At 35.5% G+C, this 17,424-nt stretch overlaps 2 pseudogenes; both read right to left on the reverse strand.

Annotated features, from left to right (window-relative positions):
- Positions 1-608: 608 nt before the first annotated feature.
- LOC112096299 lies at positions 609-5,385 on the reverse strand (annotated as a pseudogene).
- A 1,522-nt stretch (positions 5,386-6,907) lies between these two features.
- Positions 6,908-16,300, reverse strand: LOC112096300 (annotated as a pseudogene).
- Between the last annotated feature and the right edge of the window lie 1,124 nt (positions 16,301-17,424).

The following is a 17,424-nucleotide window of genomic DNA, read 5'->3' on the forward strand; positions in this document are numbered from 1 at the left end:
TACGTTTAGACCATTTAAAAAATTTTAAATTAAAAAAAACCCGTGGTGTAATAACAAACTCACATCAAACCCTGTCCACTGTCATCCCTAATAATATTTACCACTTCATACTCAAGAGTGATAATAACTGTGTATCACAATTGATTTTGCATACGGGTAAAAGTTCCAAGTCTGGATATTTAGTTAACGAAATTGATGAAAAGGGCACGAAAGAAAATAAGAAATTAAATAATACAGGTGGTATTAATCATTACATATTTAGTTAATGAAAATTGATGAAAATATTTCTGCAGACATGAGCCGTAATTATAATACCGTTAAGAATGAAGCGGCAGAGTTTCCCCAAACAAGCTAAAACACGGCACCTGAATTTAAAGAATTTTTATGTCACAGTATCGGGACAAAAAGTTTAATGCAATAACATACATTAAGTTAATTCCATAATCTATCACCAAAGAAAGACAAACACAAGCTTATAAGATTAGAACTTTGGAAAACATTGAAGAGTCGGACAAAATTGTGTAACCTTCAGAGTTTAGAGCCTAGTTCATCCAGGAAAGCAAAAGAAAATAATAATAATAATGGTGGTTTGATCTCAAAAGGTGGCATCAAAGTGGTAACTTTGAGGTATTGGAAGCAATAACGTCTTCAACTTTGTCCTGATTTCGAAGTCCCTTAACCCATCCGCCATCAATGGATTGAATGCTTCCATTCAACCCATCATCCACAAAATCACCAACCCGTTTCACCTTCATCTCCTACGCTTAACAGGGTACTTCCCAGAGAAGCTAGCATAACAAAAATTCTGAGAATCATTGCCTAACAACTTGTTCAAGATGTCAATCGGCAGAGAAGCAAGCAAATCACACCCAATAAACTCCCTGATTTCCTCGACGCTCATCCTGTTGGAAATCAACTCCTCAGTACTCGGAGTGTCCACTCCATAGTAACAAGAAGCTATGATTGGTGGGCTTGCAATTCTCATGTGAACCTCTTTAGCTCCAGCCTCCTCAAGCAACCTAACAATTTTGGATGAAGTTGTTCCTCTCACTATCGAATCATCGACAACCACAACTCTCTTTCCCTCCAACACTCCCCTTACAGGAGAGAGCTTAAGCTTGACACCAAAGTCCCTAATCTTCTGGGAAGGCTCAATGAAAGTTCTCCCAACATAGTGTGACCTTATCAACCCTTGTTGAAATGGCACCTCGGCTTTGGCAGCGTACCCAAGTGCAGCCACCACTCTAGAATCTGGTACTGCAATCACGACATCACACTCAACAGGAGCCTCGGTAGCAAGTACTTCCCCAAAATGATTCCTCGACTCATAAACAGACCTTCCAAAAACAACAGAATTAGGCAAAGCAAAATAAATATGCTCAAAGATGCACTGCTTAGGTTCAGGGTGAGGGATGAAACAAAGTGATTGAACCCCATCTTTATCCACCATCAAAACTTCTCGGGGATGTACCTCTCTCTCGTATGTGGCCTCAATCAAATAGTGCACAAGTCTCTGACGCAAAAACCACAGCACCATTACTCCTCCTACCCATCACCAACGGCCTAAACCCGTACGGGTCACGAACCGCAACAAGCTTATCCTCAGTAACAAACACCACTGAATAAGCACCCTCAAGCTTCTCACAAGCATCCACAATCCTCAAAAAGAACGGCCTAGCTTTCGATATCGCAATCAAATGGAGAACAACCTCAGTATCAGAACTAGTATTAAAAATGGAACCATTATCTTCAAGCTTAGCCCTCAAAGTATTATAGTTAAATAAATTCCCATTATGTGCAACACCTAGAGAACCAAACCTGTACCCAGCAACAAAAGGCTGCACATTCTTAAGCATGCAGTCGAATATCTAACATGACCAATGGCCATATCGCCAGGCAATTGATCAAGTTTAGACTGATTAAACACATCAGAGACTAAACCAGCACCGGTAATAGACTGAAGAACTTTATTATTCACAGCAACTATAACTACACCTTCTTGGCCGCGATGCTGCAGAGCGTGCAGCGCCAAATAGCACAAACGCGAGGCCTCTGGGTCACCGTATGAAACGACCCGCCCCGAATCCCCCGGGCGAGTCAATCTAGTCTCATCAAAACGGATTTGATAATAATCTAATTAGTAAGGATTCTGCCGAAAATTAGGCAAAGTCTCCTTTATATATATAACACTCCCAATCTACAAATATGAATATAACACTCCTAATATAATTCAATATACAACAAACTCCAGTGACCAACATCCTCAACCAAAATGCTGAGTTTTATATCTCTAGAGTCTCAAAAGATAATATTATAACTAATATTAATATTTTAGTTTATTCTTAATCCCAAAAGAATAATACAACAAAAATTATACAATCCCAACAGGACAAGATAATCAAAAGATGTCCTAACAAAAACATTTATATCTTCTAACATCATCACGTGGCCAAGACTCAAAATATATTTACAGTCGCTGGGTCGGTCTAGTGTACCTGCTACCTCCTGGTGAGGGGGAAAAAATATAATAAAAACGGGGTGAGTTTAAAACTCAGTGAGATCAGTGAGTGGATAGTAGTTTTTGAAAATTAATACTTACTTTAAAAGAAATATTCATATAATTTCCAAACACGATTTCATCAAATCATATGCAAGAAACCAATAGTAAATCATTTACATTTAAATCAGATTACTAACCATGAAAAGCATATATAATATTGTACCAAATAACCATAGAAATTATATTACAATATCATATATAATACACAAATTTGAAAATCATCACCAAACAAGTACCTAGAGAAATAATCTCATCATATCCGGACCTCAACGGACGGGCAATGACGTTCTATCTGGGTACCGTCATGCCCCAGAGTTACACGGATAGACAGGGAAATATCATCTCATATCTCATCATATCTTATCATATATGTGCGTGCATAATCTAGTCCCCAAAGGACAAAAGCGCCCAAGCACACGGCTCAAAGCCTCTGTGTGTACTCAGACGGGCCCCAAAGGCTTGTATCTCATCTGTATCATCTGTATCTCAATATCTGTCTGTATCTCATATCTGTGTATCTGTAATCATCATACCGCATGCATATGCCCTCAAAAGGCAAAAACGCCCAAACACACGGGCCAAAGCCTCTATGTGTGTTCAAACGGGCCCCAAAGGTCTCTCATCTCATCTCATCTGTATGGGTACTATCTAGTGATTTCAAAAACAATCATTATACTCATATTCACATACTTTTTTAACCATATTTTAAATCATACCACATTTGAATCCACTTTTCTTATCTTTAAAATATTATCATGCTTATTCAAAGTCGATACAAAAAATCATTAACCAAACATTTTAATAAAATACCAATACGTGGACAAAATCCATTTCGAGGTAATCATTAAATCAGATCATTTAAAATACTTATTTTGCAAACATGCTTTACTATCATAATTAACTATGAAAATAAGTTTTGTATATTCTACTCATAGTGACGGTGTTCACGCTTGGTTATCGTCTACGTCCGCAAACCGATTCTTGCTCGTGGATCCTCCTAAATCAAGGAAATAACATAAATATTTTCCGTAAAACGGAATTAGGACTAAATTTATGCAATAAACTCGAAACGAAAATCTATCCATAATTTACAACTCCCGTGTCGATAAAACTGCTAAAATGTCCTCGAGTCCATAAATCATTAAAATACTTCGAAATCGGAAATCACTGAATTACCCTCGGAATCGTAATTACACCAATCCTCACTTCTAGGAATTACTAAAATATCAATAGGCTCAGAAATTACAAAATTGCCCTCATAGTGTGAAATTACCGAAATGCCCTTGTCGATCAACAGTCACTGGAATTTGGTCAACGTTGGCCGGGAAGCACAAGTCTGAAAGTTCCAATCATGCTGAGTTCAATGGTACCGGCGGTGAGCTCCAACGCGCGGCAACGACGTTGGAATCTAGCTCGGCAACCGTGAATTCCAACAATTGACCGGCGGCGAAACAGTGACTCCCGGTGCCTATGGATGGTCGAAAATGGAAGAAGGAGTCATGAGGAACAAAATCCAACCAGTGGTGTCACCCAAAACCGGTGAAAATCCCGGTGGAACAAAATGAAACAGTCGCGGGTTTTCAAGCTTCGATCACCGGCGTTCCGGTTGGTTTTCGGCGGCGATGGCAGGGGAACGACGGCTGGCTTCTAAGCTTCAGATTGGTACCAAGCTCGGCCGAAACAGTGGCCGAAAATGAAAGTTATGGCCGGGTCAATTTCGCAGGTCGTGTCGGGTTTTCCGGGTCAGTTGATAGCTTCTGTTACTCTCATACGTGTGTGTATAAGTTCCATGTTTCTAACTTATTCTATTATTTTTAATAAAGTCTTTAACCGCCTCAATTTCATTTTTAATTCACATATGTTACAATCCTCCCCCCTTATAAAAATTTCGTCCTCGAAATTTACGTACCTGATAAGAAAAGATAGGGATACTGAGCTCGCATTAAGTCCTCGCGTTCCCAGGTAGCCTCTTCCTTTGTATGATTCTTCCACCATACTTTTACTAAAGGAATGGTCTTAGAATGCAGAACTTGGTGTTTCTCTTCCAATATCTCAACTGGTTCCTTTTCGTAAGTCAAATCTTCCTTCAACTGAATTGGTTGCTACGATAACACATGACTCGGGTCATATATGTACTTCTGGAGCATTGAGACATGAAATACATCATGGATTCTGGATAACTCGGGTGGTAGAGTTAATGGACCAATGCGCTCAATGATCTCATATGGCCCAATGTAATGTGGACTTAGCTTCCCACGTTTCCCAAATCGAAGCACCCTTTTCCAAGGAAATATCGGTATGAAAACTCTATCACCAACTTCGAATTCAAGTTCCCGCCTACGCTTGTCTGTACAGCTCTTTTGTCTATCTTGAGCCACCTTTAATCTATCCCGGATCAATTGTATCTTCTCGTTAGTATCTTGGACAAGTTCTGAACCGAATAACCTCCGCTCACCAACCTCATCCCAACATATTGGAGTCCTGCATTTTCTACCATACAAAGCCTCATATGGTGCCATCTCAATACTAGCTTGATAGCTGTTGTTGTAAACAAACTCCATCAGAGGTAAATGATTGTCCGATTTACCTTTCAACTCCATAACACAAGCTCGCAACATATCCTCTAGAGTTTGAATAGTACGCTCTGATTGTCCATCAGTCTGTGGATGAAAAGTTATACTGAAGTTCAACTTTGTGCCTAAGGGATTTTGCAAGCTAGTCCAGAACTTAGAAGTAAACTGGGAATCTCTATCTGAAACTATAGACACGAGTACTCCGTGAAGTCGAACTATCTCAGCCACATAAATACTCCCTAACTTGTCCATCGAATAGGTGGTTGAATGGTAAGAAATGAGCAGATTTTGTAAGTCGATCAACAACTGTTAGAGTGCAATTTATGCACTAGTTTTGCATTGTTTACTTCCCTTAATATCGATGTTTTGCACTTAATAATAATGTTTTACTTGTGTTTTACTTTTGTAGGTGCAATTCTATTGATTGGTGATAAAATTGAGCTAAAAGATGATGTTTAAGGAGGATTTTTCTCTTGGAGAAATTATGAGCGTCAGAAGAACTTTGTTGATAAGGCGTGGGCGCGTGCTGTCAACTGCGGACCTGCAGTTTTTAGTTTAACGTGTTTTGTATTTTTGGTTATTTTTGTAATTACGAATTTAATATTTCAGATATTAGTATTTTATTTTAAATAGAATTCTAAAAGAGAAGAGAGAGAGAGTATTTAAGGGAGGAATCTATTGTGAAAAAGGGGGGATTTTTGGATTGGAGAAAAAGAAAGAAACCCTAGATTTAATTTTTCTCTCCTCTCTATGAAGAACTAAACCTATTTTTCTGGTTGAAGGATAACGAAGCTTTGATTCATCACTACTGTGAGATCTTTCTTGTGCTTTAATTGTTTTATTGCTTTTTGGGTATTTGTTTATTCTCTGAATTAGTTTCATGATTATGTTTGTTAATTAGGTAATTGGCCACTATTTAATTATCAACTTAATCTATTGTCAATTAAAGGATTCATCGTATGAAGAATTTAATGCTTGTGACAAATAACATAGCAGAGAGTTGTGTTGTGAGAATAAACAATCTAATTTAAATAAATCATCATATGTGTTGATTAGGATTTGGGTCTCTCTGGTTTTTCAGGCTGTCAATTGATTAAATTCTATGATCGTATCTAGGGTTGTCTATTGATTAGGGAAATAACCAACGGTCGTACCTTGGTTATCGACTAGTTAAGGAGAGATTGGCTATTAGAGGGTCTCAGTAGCTATAACCGGTCTATTCATGAGTAATAATAATCTATATTTGAATCAATGATCAGTAGTCGAATCAAGCTGAGTTAATTCCTTCAACCAGAGCTTTCTCTAATTTGAATTACAACTTTAATTTGCATTCTTGTTATTTTAATTTGATTTTTATTATTGTCAACAATTCCCCCATTTTACGTTTTACGTTTCAAAAGGATTTAATTAATTACCGATCTCTGTGGACACGACCCTGCTCAATCACTATACACAATTTATTTAGAGTAGGAATTTATTTTTGTTGGCTTCGACACCCATCAACAACCACCCAAACACTATCATGTCCTTTCTGAGTACGTGGAAGTCCTGCTACAAAATCCATGGTGATGTGCTCCCACTTCCACTCAGGAATAGGAAGCGGGTGAGAACACCCTGCAGGCCTCTGGTGTTCAGCCTTAATCTGCTGACAGACTAAATATCGAGAAACAAATTCTGCTATCTCTCTCTTCATACCCTGCCTCCAGTAATGATCCATTAGGGTGCGATACATCTTCGTACTACCAGGATGCATCGCATATGCTGAACAATGAGCTTATTCCATAATCTCTTCTTTCGGATCTTTAATATCATGTACACAGAGTCTATTACCCATGACTAAGACTCCATTGCCTCTCACCGTAAAATCGGTTCGTAAACATTTTTGCACATCCTCTTTCAACTGCATTAACTGTGGGTCCTGAGCTTGCATCTGGTGAACTTTGTGAATCAAAGTCGGCCTAACTCGAAAATTAGCTATCAAAGCTCCACAATCGTCACCGTTCAACTCGACTCCCAAAGATCTCAACTCGATCAACAGAGGCATCTATTTCACTCGCAAGTGAGCTATAGAGTTGGAAGACTTCCTACTGAGTGCATCAACTAGAAAAAACATACCTCTTTGAGATACTGCAAATTGGCTTTAAGTTCAATACTGTTGATGGTCAAGTTGGGACAGTAATGAAGTTGTAACTCTTCCAATGCTGTCCAAATTGAACAATAATTTTCTTAACAGAAGCTGACGAGTTCTGGGAGACTTCGAAGTGTTAATTCTCTTAACAAAGGGAGGGCGAGCATCGTATTTCCATCTCTGACACTTATTTCCCCTTCATTGTGATCAAACTTTGCTTCGACAATACATTCCAGCCTGTCGCAATAAGTCACACTGAGACTTTTAAGCTGCTCCAAACTTCGAGCTTGTGACAACGTGAAGATATATGTCAAATTATGGCAGCCATACACACTCAATTCTGTAAGAGTTTGGAGGCTGATCACATGTTGGGCAGGCGCCTTCCACATCCACTTTGCTAATCTTGAGAGCACCTCATGATTCCCACTCTTTCAATGCGGCGACTGAGAGGCGTCCGCATTGCATTCTAAATCTTCACAATAGTTGACAAATAGATGAGTCAACTCATTTAAGCCCCCTTCATCTATGCTTGGAACAATATTATGGAGACCTATTATCCTTTTCAAATTAAGAAATTTCAGATTTTGACACAATGTCGAAAAAATACTGAGCGAGGCCGCTTCACAATAGTTAATCATTAAGCACCTGCTCCGTCCAAAAAATTCATCTTCTTTTTTCGTTCCAACTTCAAGTTTGTTACAGTTACTGACGAAGTACATTTGCAATTTTGGAAATGTAAAGTCTTTTGAAAGACGTACAATTTTTTGTTCAATATGTAAAGTCTTTCCATCATCATCTTGGATTTCATCATCGTCGGGTTGGGAGTTCAACTCAGCAGCCCTAGCGTAACTTTCTTCTGAACTCATCCCTTCAGCCTCCCAATCTTTTATCCAACCATAAAATTCTTCTAATTGAGGAAATTTTTTTATCGTAATAGGAGAAATAGAACCAGAATCAATGAATAGAAGAAGTTTCAATCTACTAAGTTGATCCTCAAATTCTTCAGGAACTTCAATGGGAGACCCATTGACACAAACAATTTGAAGTCTCTTCAACTTTCCAAGGAAAGACGCGTCACTCACTTTACATCGAATCAACTGCAGAACTTGGAGGTTGGTGAGGAATTAAAGCGATTTAAGTGAAAGAACTCCACCTATTATAGTAATAACTTTTAATGCTGGCATCTTTTCGAAAAAATATTCTGGAACTTGCAATCGGTCGCCATATTTAGCATTCTCCAATCGCAAAATATGAAGGTTAGGGCATACCAAACCACTTGGAAGCTCTTTTTTTTCATTTCCCATCAAAAAGATTCCTTTGTATTTTTCCACTGCCTGTTCCGCCAATCCAATGCCAACTTTACTAGTAAAATATTTTTTCTCCATTGAGCCTATCCATAAGGCTACATCACGAACAATGTCATGCGTTTTCACAAATCTGTCATTACCAGCATCTAATAGCAGTGAAGAAGCTTTGAGCTCTTTAATCGTTCCACTCAATAGGCTCCTGACTTTTTCAATTGACTCAGCTCGATACCATCTCAACCCCACTGCATATCCAACCAAATCATCCAAATCTATCTCATAATCCTCTGGAAACAAAGAACACAACAAGAAGCACGACCTGGAATCCTCATCATTCAAATAATCGCAACTAAATTTGAGACAACGGTAAACGTCTTGGTCCTCATTGCCGATACATTCTATTGTATTGAGTTTTGCATCTTGTAGTTTATCTAGAGCGAGATTCCACTCATCAAATCCTTTACCTTTTAGTGCACTTCCAACAGCTTTAATTGCTAAAGGCAGCCCCTTACATTCATCAGCAACTCGTTCCGAAACACCAATCAAGGTTGAATTAGAAACAACAATGCCAGCATGCTCTCTTAGTAAAGCCAATCCTTCTTCTTGCTTTAGAACACCTAGTTGAATCTGCGGGTCACAACGCATGCGATCACAAACTGGCTGCAGGCGAGTGGTTAGAAGGATTTTGTAACAATTGTCTCCATCACCAACAGGAATACCTATTGTCTTCAAGTCGAGTTCATTCCAGACATCGTCAAGTATTATGAGTATCTTGCTGCTTTTACTCTCAGAAAACATCAAGCGCAATCGGTCTGCTCTCTCTTTTTCATGTTTCTCATTTAGTGCCCAGCCTAACGACTTTGCCAGCTCACCTTGAACCTTTATTATATCTGGATCCTGAGACACAGTGGCTATCCCCACCTCATCAAAAATCTTTTCTTGTCGAAGTTGATTGCCCACAAAGTTTGCCAAAGTTGTCTTTCCGACACCACTGATACCATACAATCCCACTATCGTCGTGCTATCTCTTTTTAGTGCTTCAATAATCTGATTCCAAGTCGATTATGTAGTCCCGAAAGACATAAAATGTCTTGGCATATGCAATTCTCTATCTGATGGTAGAGGTTTAGGAAGGGCAACTGAGCTGAATTTGCCGCATTTCTTTTGTAGATCAGACAACTCGCTAGTCTTCTTTGATGCTTTTCTACCTAGCCAACATCGCCAACCCCAATTAGGACACCATCCATTAAGACAGCTCTTCTTTTCATCTATCTTTGCTTTCAAATTTCGAACATCGGCCATTTCTTTGTCTACATCCTTCAGCCACTTCTCTACATCTTTCTCGATTACAATGGCTCGGTGTATTTGTCGTTCTTGTTCTATTTTTTCATTGATGCCGCCTTTTGCCTCCTTCAAATTAGTTTCTTTATCCTTAAGTTCGTTAATAATGCTGTTGAAACAGAGCAGATAACGAGCTTGGTTTATGGTTGCTTCCACCAACAATTCTCCAAGCTTTGATGCAACACTTGAGCTAATTTCCATGCTATTTATCTGCAATTAATAAAGTTGATCTCAGTATGCTGTAAGCAAAACAACGAGGCTTGATCACAAGATCGAACGAGAAAGTTTAATTACCTTTTTCTATTATGTGAATGCACGTTTATTGACCCTAGCTTTGACCAATAAGAACAAAATGCAAACGCCGAGCTTTAAGTGGCCTTTAGCTGCGCAAAACAAAAGAGAAGAAACAAGGTAGCTTATTATTATTATTATTGTTTTTAAGGACGGATAAAGATTAGCTAGCTTGCGGACAAATTTACTAAAATCAAGATAAACCTAAGAGTTTTCCTAATTTGTTCAAACATAGAATAAGCGTTTCTCAACATTATATCCATAAATGCCCCAGCAAACGTAATATGTGGTGGATTATATTTAAATTAGTTTATTTTAGAAAATTTTAAATAAAAAATGTCAAACAACAAAGAAATCTAATAGAATCTGGATAAACACCGAAGAGTTCCTACATGGGAGAATATGGTAAAATTGATGAACTTGGTTCAAAAAATTGCAATTCTTATTGAGATTAGAACCAAAGATTTTAACTAAGGTCTCCTAAGCCATAAAGCATAACTCTTACTACTAAATTACAAGTATTTTGTTACATTTGAATGTGGTCTTATTTTTTTATTGTCTGTTTTAGAAGGGACTCAAGGTATATTTAAAAGAAATAATAATGGTTCGGATGGGGCTGAAGCCCACTCATGAAAAATTTAAAGGCTTCAACATAATTACCAATTGTTTCTTCATCCAATTTTCTAATAGAATATTGCCAGAATTCTGAAATAATATCTTAATATTTTTCTTCAAGTGTTTACGGCACCCTCGTATTGGATTGTCAATTTAATAACTTGTTAAATTATTTAATACTTCATCTCACGATCTAATGGATATAAATGCTGGAGAAGGATCAGTTCCCAGACTTTTTTTCTCTCACTAGTCTTTTGGTGAAATAAGTGACTAAGATTACATTTTATTTTTTTATATTGACAATTAAATTGGCTTGTTTCACATTATTAACAATTAAGCTAGCTTTCTTTTTTTCCCCCAACTGGATTTGGAAGGTTATGAGGGAGTAGGTGAGAAAACACGAGAAGAACGAGATCCTAATTCATAAATAGTACCTTACTTGGGATGCTAAAGAATTTAAAGATTGGGGTGAATTCCATTTTAGTCTCTAAAATTTTGACCTGCTAGTAACCATACTTTTAGTATTTTTAAAAAGAATGGGATTATTTACATTGTAAAATCTATTTTGAACACTCTTTTACTTAACACAGTCATTCAATAAATTTTAAAAAATAATTTTTACTAGGGTTGGCAATAAACTCTAGATCTGGCCCAGATCCGAAATTCGGATCCGAAAAAATCAGGGTTGGCATGTTAAAAAATGCAGATCCAGATCTTAAAAATCAAGATTCGTACGGATCTGGATCCACATGCAAGTGCATCCGAAAAATCGGATACCTGGATCCGCATTATTTTATAATTAAATTATTTATTTAATTAAATTTCAATTGAAAAATATATAAATTAAATTATTTATTTAAATGTATAAGCATTATTAACTCTAAAATCTTCATTAACTATGAAAAATATGTTAAAATAATAATAATAATAATTAGAGAATATTGTAATAAATCGGTTTACCTTAGATTTTTTTTATGTTTGATTTATATTATGAAATTATTGTTTGTGAATTTATGGTGTTGAATTGATGTTAAATTGTCGATTGTTAAGTTATAATTGAATTTTATTTAATATTATTATATAAATTATTAAATTTCAAATTAAAATTAAATTTATTATTATGCAGATCCGAATATTCGGAATATCCACCCACAATCCGTGCGGATATTACCCGCATCCAGATCCGCATATTTTTTTTACGGATCTGAATACAGATCGGGATGCCAAAAGCTTAATCTAGAGCCGAATTCGGATGCACCTACATCCGGATCCGGATCTGGATTTTGCCATCCCTATTTTGTTACTTTACACACTATTTCAAATGTCAAAACTGTCCTTCATTAGGACCATTCATTAACTAATTATTTTCTATAAAATATTCATCATTCTTGAGCCATGTGGCGTTAATTAATGATTCCTAAGCATTATCAAGGTTCAAGATTTATGTTGAAACTCTTTCAGTTGAGATTTGAGCCTAGGCACTAGCTATATACATACATACTCTTTCAAAAGCAGTTCTGGGAATATTTTGTGACTAATTTTATAAAAGTGTTTTAGTTACATTAACGCAGTGAAACAATAAAGAGTACGTGGCTTGATGATTTCCAAATCATGTTGGGGAAAAAACAAAGGATTTTCTTTTATAATGGATTAGATTAGACGATGAAAGGAAAATTATTTACGATTATTACTTGTTTGTGTGTTTAGAGTAATAATATTTTCTTAAATTATACTAATGTCCCTAGTAGTAAATTTGATTAAGGTTATTTTCGTAATATAAATTTTTATTAAAATTAAAGTGTCTAAAATAGAATTTAGAGTGAAAATAGCTCTTAGACGTCCATATCATTACCTTTATAACTATTGAAGATATGATTTTTCAAATGTAAAATAACATTTCTATATGATATAAATTGAAATTCAATCAAATTTATCATGCAACAAATGAAAAGTAAAGAAAATTAAATAGGTTTTAATAGAAATAAAAGAAGCTTCTATGTTGAATTTAAAAGTATTATATTAGTAGTAATCATATACGTATCGAACTTTTTAATAAAATTTATTTAGAAATTGGCCAATTGGGTTTTATGAAGAAAATAGAGGGGCACGAATGGCGCCACTTTTAATTATTGTTGCTGTACAACTGAAAATTGAAATGTTGTATTTAAAAAGTACTTGTTTGATGTGTAAAATGCACCAACTTGAAATGGCACGAGAGCATAATGGAATTTTGTTGGGAAATTTACAAAAATAACCATAAAACTTTTACTATTTTCACAATTAACCCTCCAAACTTTTTTCTATCAACATTAACCAAACACACAATTTTCTCCCCAAATTACCCTTGTGTTTGCTAACCAACCTGTCGCACATAGTTTGGTGCGATAGACACCTGTCGCACCAAGCTAAGTGTGCCTATCGCACCAAACTATGTACGACAGGCACCTGTCGCACCAAGCTATAAATACCCAAAAAGTAAGGCTTTTTGACCAAAGCCCCGTTGTCACGGCAAGGTCAATGGAACAAAAGCGGGGATGATGGTTGTCGAAGCCAGCAAAAATAAATACATACTCTAAATAAATTGTATATAGTGATTGAGCAGGATCGTGTCCACAGAGATCGGTAATTATTTAAATCCTTTTTGAAATATAAAATGCAAAATGGGGGATTTGTTGACAATAATAAAAATCAAATTAAAATAACAAGAATGCAAATTAAAATTGTAATTCAAATTGGAAAAAACTCTGGTTGAAGGAATTAACTCAGCTTGATTTGACTACTGATCATTGATTCAAATATAAATTATTACTACTTATGAATAGACCGGTTATAGCTACTGAGACCCTCTAATAGCCAATCTCTCCTTAACTAGTCGATAACCAAGGTACGACCGTTGGTTATTTCCCTAATCAATAGACAACCATAGATACGATCATAGGATTTAATCAATTGACAGCTTGAAAAACTAGAGAGACCCAAATCCTAATCAACAAACGCATACGATGGTTCATTTAAATTAGATTGTTTATTCTCATAACACAACTCACTGCTATGTTATTTGTCACAAACATTAAAATATTCATACGATGAATCCTTTAATTGACAATAGATTAAGTTGATAATTAAATAGTGGCCAATTATCTAATTAACAAACATAATCATGATAATAATTCAGAGAATAAACAAATACCCAAAAAGTAATAAAACAATTAAAGCATAAGAAATATCTCAAAGTGGTGATGAATCAAAGTTTCATTAACCTTCAACTAGAATAATAGGTTTAGCTCTTCATAGAGAGAAGAGAAAAGTTTGAAATACTAACTAGGCAACCCAAGAGGGGGGTGAATTGGGATTTTAAAAAGGGAAAATATCCACCGTCCACCTATTTTTTACACCTTTTTCAAAAATACACAATTCCTTCATTTTTTGGCTGGAATCCACCCAAAGTTATATTTTTTTTCACTTTTCCACTTCCGTTTGGAATCCGTTAAGAAAACTAACGGAAATTTTAAAAAATGACCATTTTACCCCCAAAACGAAAATTATAATTTCACCTTAAAAATTACAAAAAATAATTAGATTAAATCTAATTATTTTCCCCATCGGTCAATAAATAAATTAATTCCATAACCATCAAATGCATGTTTTTTTTTTAAATATATCTGTAATTAGAATGCTAAATTATAACAGTAGTATTAAAAATAGCCCAATTTCACAAATCATCAATTGAATTTAAGATAAGTAGAGTTTTATTATTAATTGAGTTATAATCTCTAGTAGTTAAGATTTTTTTGTACTTCATTAAAGTACCAATAATGATATTCATCATTAAATCTTATTATTTTTGGTATTTTTTAAGGTGAAATTGTAATTTTCGTTTTGGGGGTAAAATGATCATTTTATTAAGTTTCCGTTAGTTTTCTTAACGGATTCCAAACGGAAGTGGAAAAGTGAAAAAAAATGTAACTTTAGGTGGATTCCAGCTAAAAAATGAAGGAATTGTGTATTTTTTAAAAAGGTGTAAAAAATAGGTGGACGGTAGATATTTTCCCTTTTAAAAATTAAGCTAAGCAAACCACACAACAATCCAATCTAATGCCTTAATAAATTCGAAAACAATAAATTCAATGAAAGCACAATAATAAATGAGCAAGGGAAGAGAAAGCAAACTCAAGGATTTTTACGTGGTTCGGCAATCCCCGCCTATGTCCACGCCTCCAAGCACATCGGGCTTGAGGATTTCACTATCCGAGCCTTTCCAAGGCTTCAAACGTTTACAATTGACTTCAAGGTGTCAATGAACCTTTACAACAAGAGATTATCTCTCCAATCTCTTCACCCCAAGTGTTTCTCACACTTGTACACCGACAATTTGATGAGAAATGAAAATTACAACAATGAAACTCTCTTTAAGAGTGGATATACAAATTGATAGCTCAATAAAGATTTAATCTATGATGATTTTTGAATTTGAAGCTCAATATAAGTTGTGTGCATTTGTTTATGCTTGCTTAGATTACCAAAAATGAATTGGTTTTCAGTTTATATAGTTTGAGTTAAAAAACTAGCCGTTATGCACATTTTGGTCGTAACCGGCTTACCGTTTATGGAATCCGGTTAGCCGCTTTTATGTTACCGTTAAGGCAAAAATTTGAATTTCAGAATAGCTGGCATGCCGCTTTTCATATCCGGTTAGCCGCTTTTGAAATATGGATTGCCGCTTACGAAATTCGGATAGTCGTTTATGCTCCAAAAGTTTACTGCCCAAAATCCAGATTGTCGTTTACCATATCCGGTTAGCCGCTTGCTACAGTAACTGCTACAATGAAATATTTTCCAAATTTATAATTTGACCCCAAAACGTTATGAAATCTTTCAAATAGGTCCAATTTTAGAATTTCAAAATAATGCTTTGTCAATCCCAAAACTTTATGAAATTATGATATGGCCCAAAATGATATGAAAATTTTCAAATAAATCTTTTTCCAAAATTTCAAGCAATATTTGTTGATTTCAAAGTTTTCAAAATTCTTCCAATTAAACCATAAACTTGAAAAACAACCAATTTCATAAAATCATTTTTCCATTAAATATGAAACCTTTATAATGTGAAAATAATGATTTATTTAAAAAGAAAATAATTTGAGCATAAAAGAATAATCATTCTTAATCTTGTTTGTTATCATCAAAATCAACATTTGGAAACATATATGTTAACAAAGTTTAGATCTAGGGTTTCTTTCTTTTCAAAAATCTCCTTTTTTCACAATAGATTCCTCCCTTAAATACTCTCTCTCTCTCTTCTCCTTGAGAGTTCTATTTAAAATAAAATATTAATATCTGAAATATTAAATTCGTAATTACAAAAATACAAAACACGTTAAATTAAAAACTGCAGGTCCGTAGTTGACAGCACGCGCCCATGCCTTATCAACAAAGTTCTTCTGACACTCATAATTTCTCCAAAAGAACAATCATCCTTAAACATCATCTTGTAGCTCAATTTTATCACCAATCAATAGAATTGCACCTACAAAAGTAAAACACAAGTAAATCATTATTATTAAGTGCAAAACATCGATATTAAGGGAAGTAAACAATGCAAAACTAGTGCATAAATTGCACTCTAACAGGGGATCCTTGCACTGGAGCTACCATCGATGATTCCATTGTCTTTGATAACCCCGATTACAATCCCTTCATCAAATGTGACTGCTCTTCCCAAAATGGCACCGTGTGCCACATTACCCAGTTGTAAGTTTTTTTATTTTATTTTATGGGGACACACTTGCAAGAATTATTTGATCATATCTGTATATCTTTCTTTTCATGCTTGCTTGTTATTATTTTTTCTTTCTTTTTGAAACTTTTGTTTACAGGAAAGTTTATGCGCTAAATGTGGTTGGTGTGGTACCAGATGAACTATGGAATCTGACTTCCCTCTTTAATCTGTATGTTTTCATTTTTTTTCCCTTAAGTGCAGACATATTTTAAAATGCAAAATCGAGAGTAATATTGATTCGCATGGCTGGCCTTGAATAATTTGACAATTTTCCACCTTGTAACAGGAACCTAGGCCAGAATATTGGTGGGAGAATAGGAAATAGAAATTTAGGGTTTTTGACCTAACCTTTAATTTCAACTTTTGACCGGATCTAAGTAAGTGTTGGCTGCCGAGAATGACTCTGGGAAGCCGCCGACGACGAGTGAATAAGTTGGGAGTGAATTCGGCGAGGAGAAAGAGATGAAGGAGAGGAAGAGGAGGAAAGAGAGGGAGAGTTATGGGAGGGGTATTTTCGGTACTAGGGATGATTATTGGCTAATGTTGATAGGAAAAAAAATTGAGGGGTTAGTTGTGAAAATAACAATTTTTTTTAGGTTATTTGTGTAAATTTCCCAATTTTGTTGGGATTGAAAGACAAGGGGCCAGATGGTAGTCCGGTGGGAAATAAAATCATTTTTTCTTAAAAGACATATAAACTTTATTGAAAGTTATTAGTTAACATTAGCCACAGTTTTTTTTTTTTTTTTTGAGATAAGAGATAGGTAAAGGCTAAATCTATTTTTTAGCCCCTACCTCCCAGGCTAAGATCTAACTTGGGTGGCAAATTA

This window comes from Citrus clementina, unplaced genomic scaffold, assembly GCF_000493195.1.
Source record: "Citrus clementina cultivar Clemenules unplaced genomic scaffold, Citrus_clementina_v1.0 scaffold_8, whole genome shotgun sequence".
NCBI lineage: Eukaryota > Viridiplantae > Streptophyta > Magnoliopsida > Sapindales > Rutaceae > Citrus > Citrus x clementina.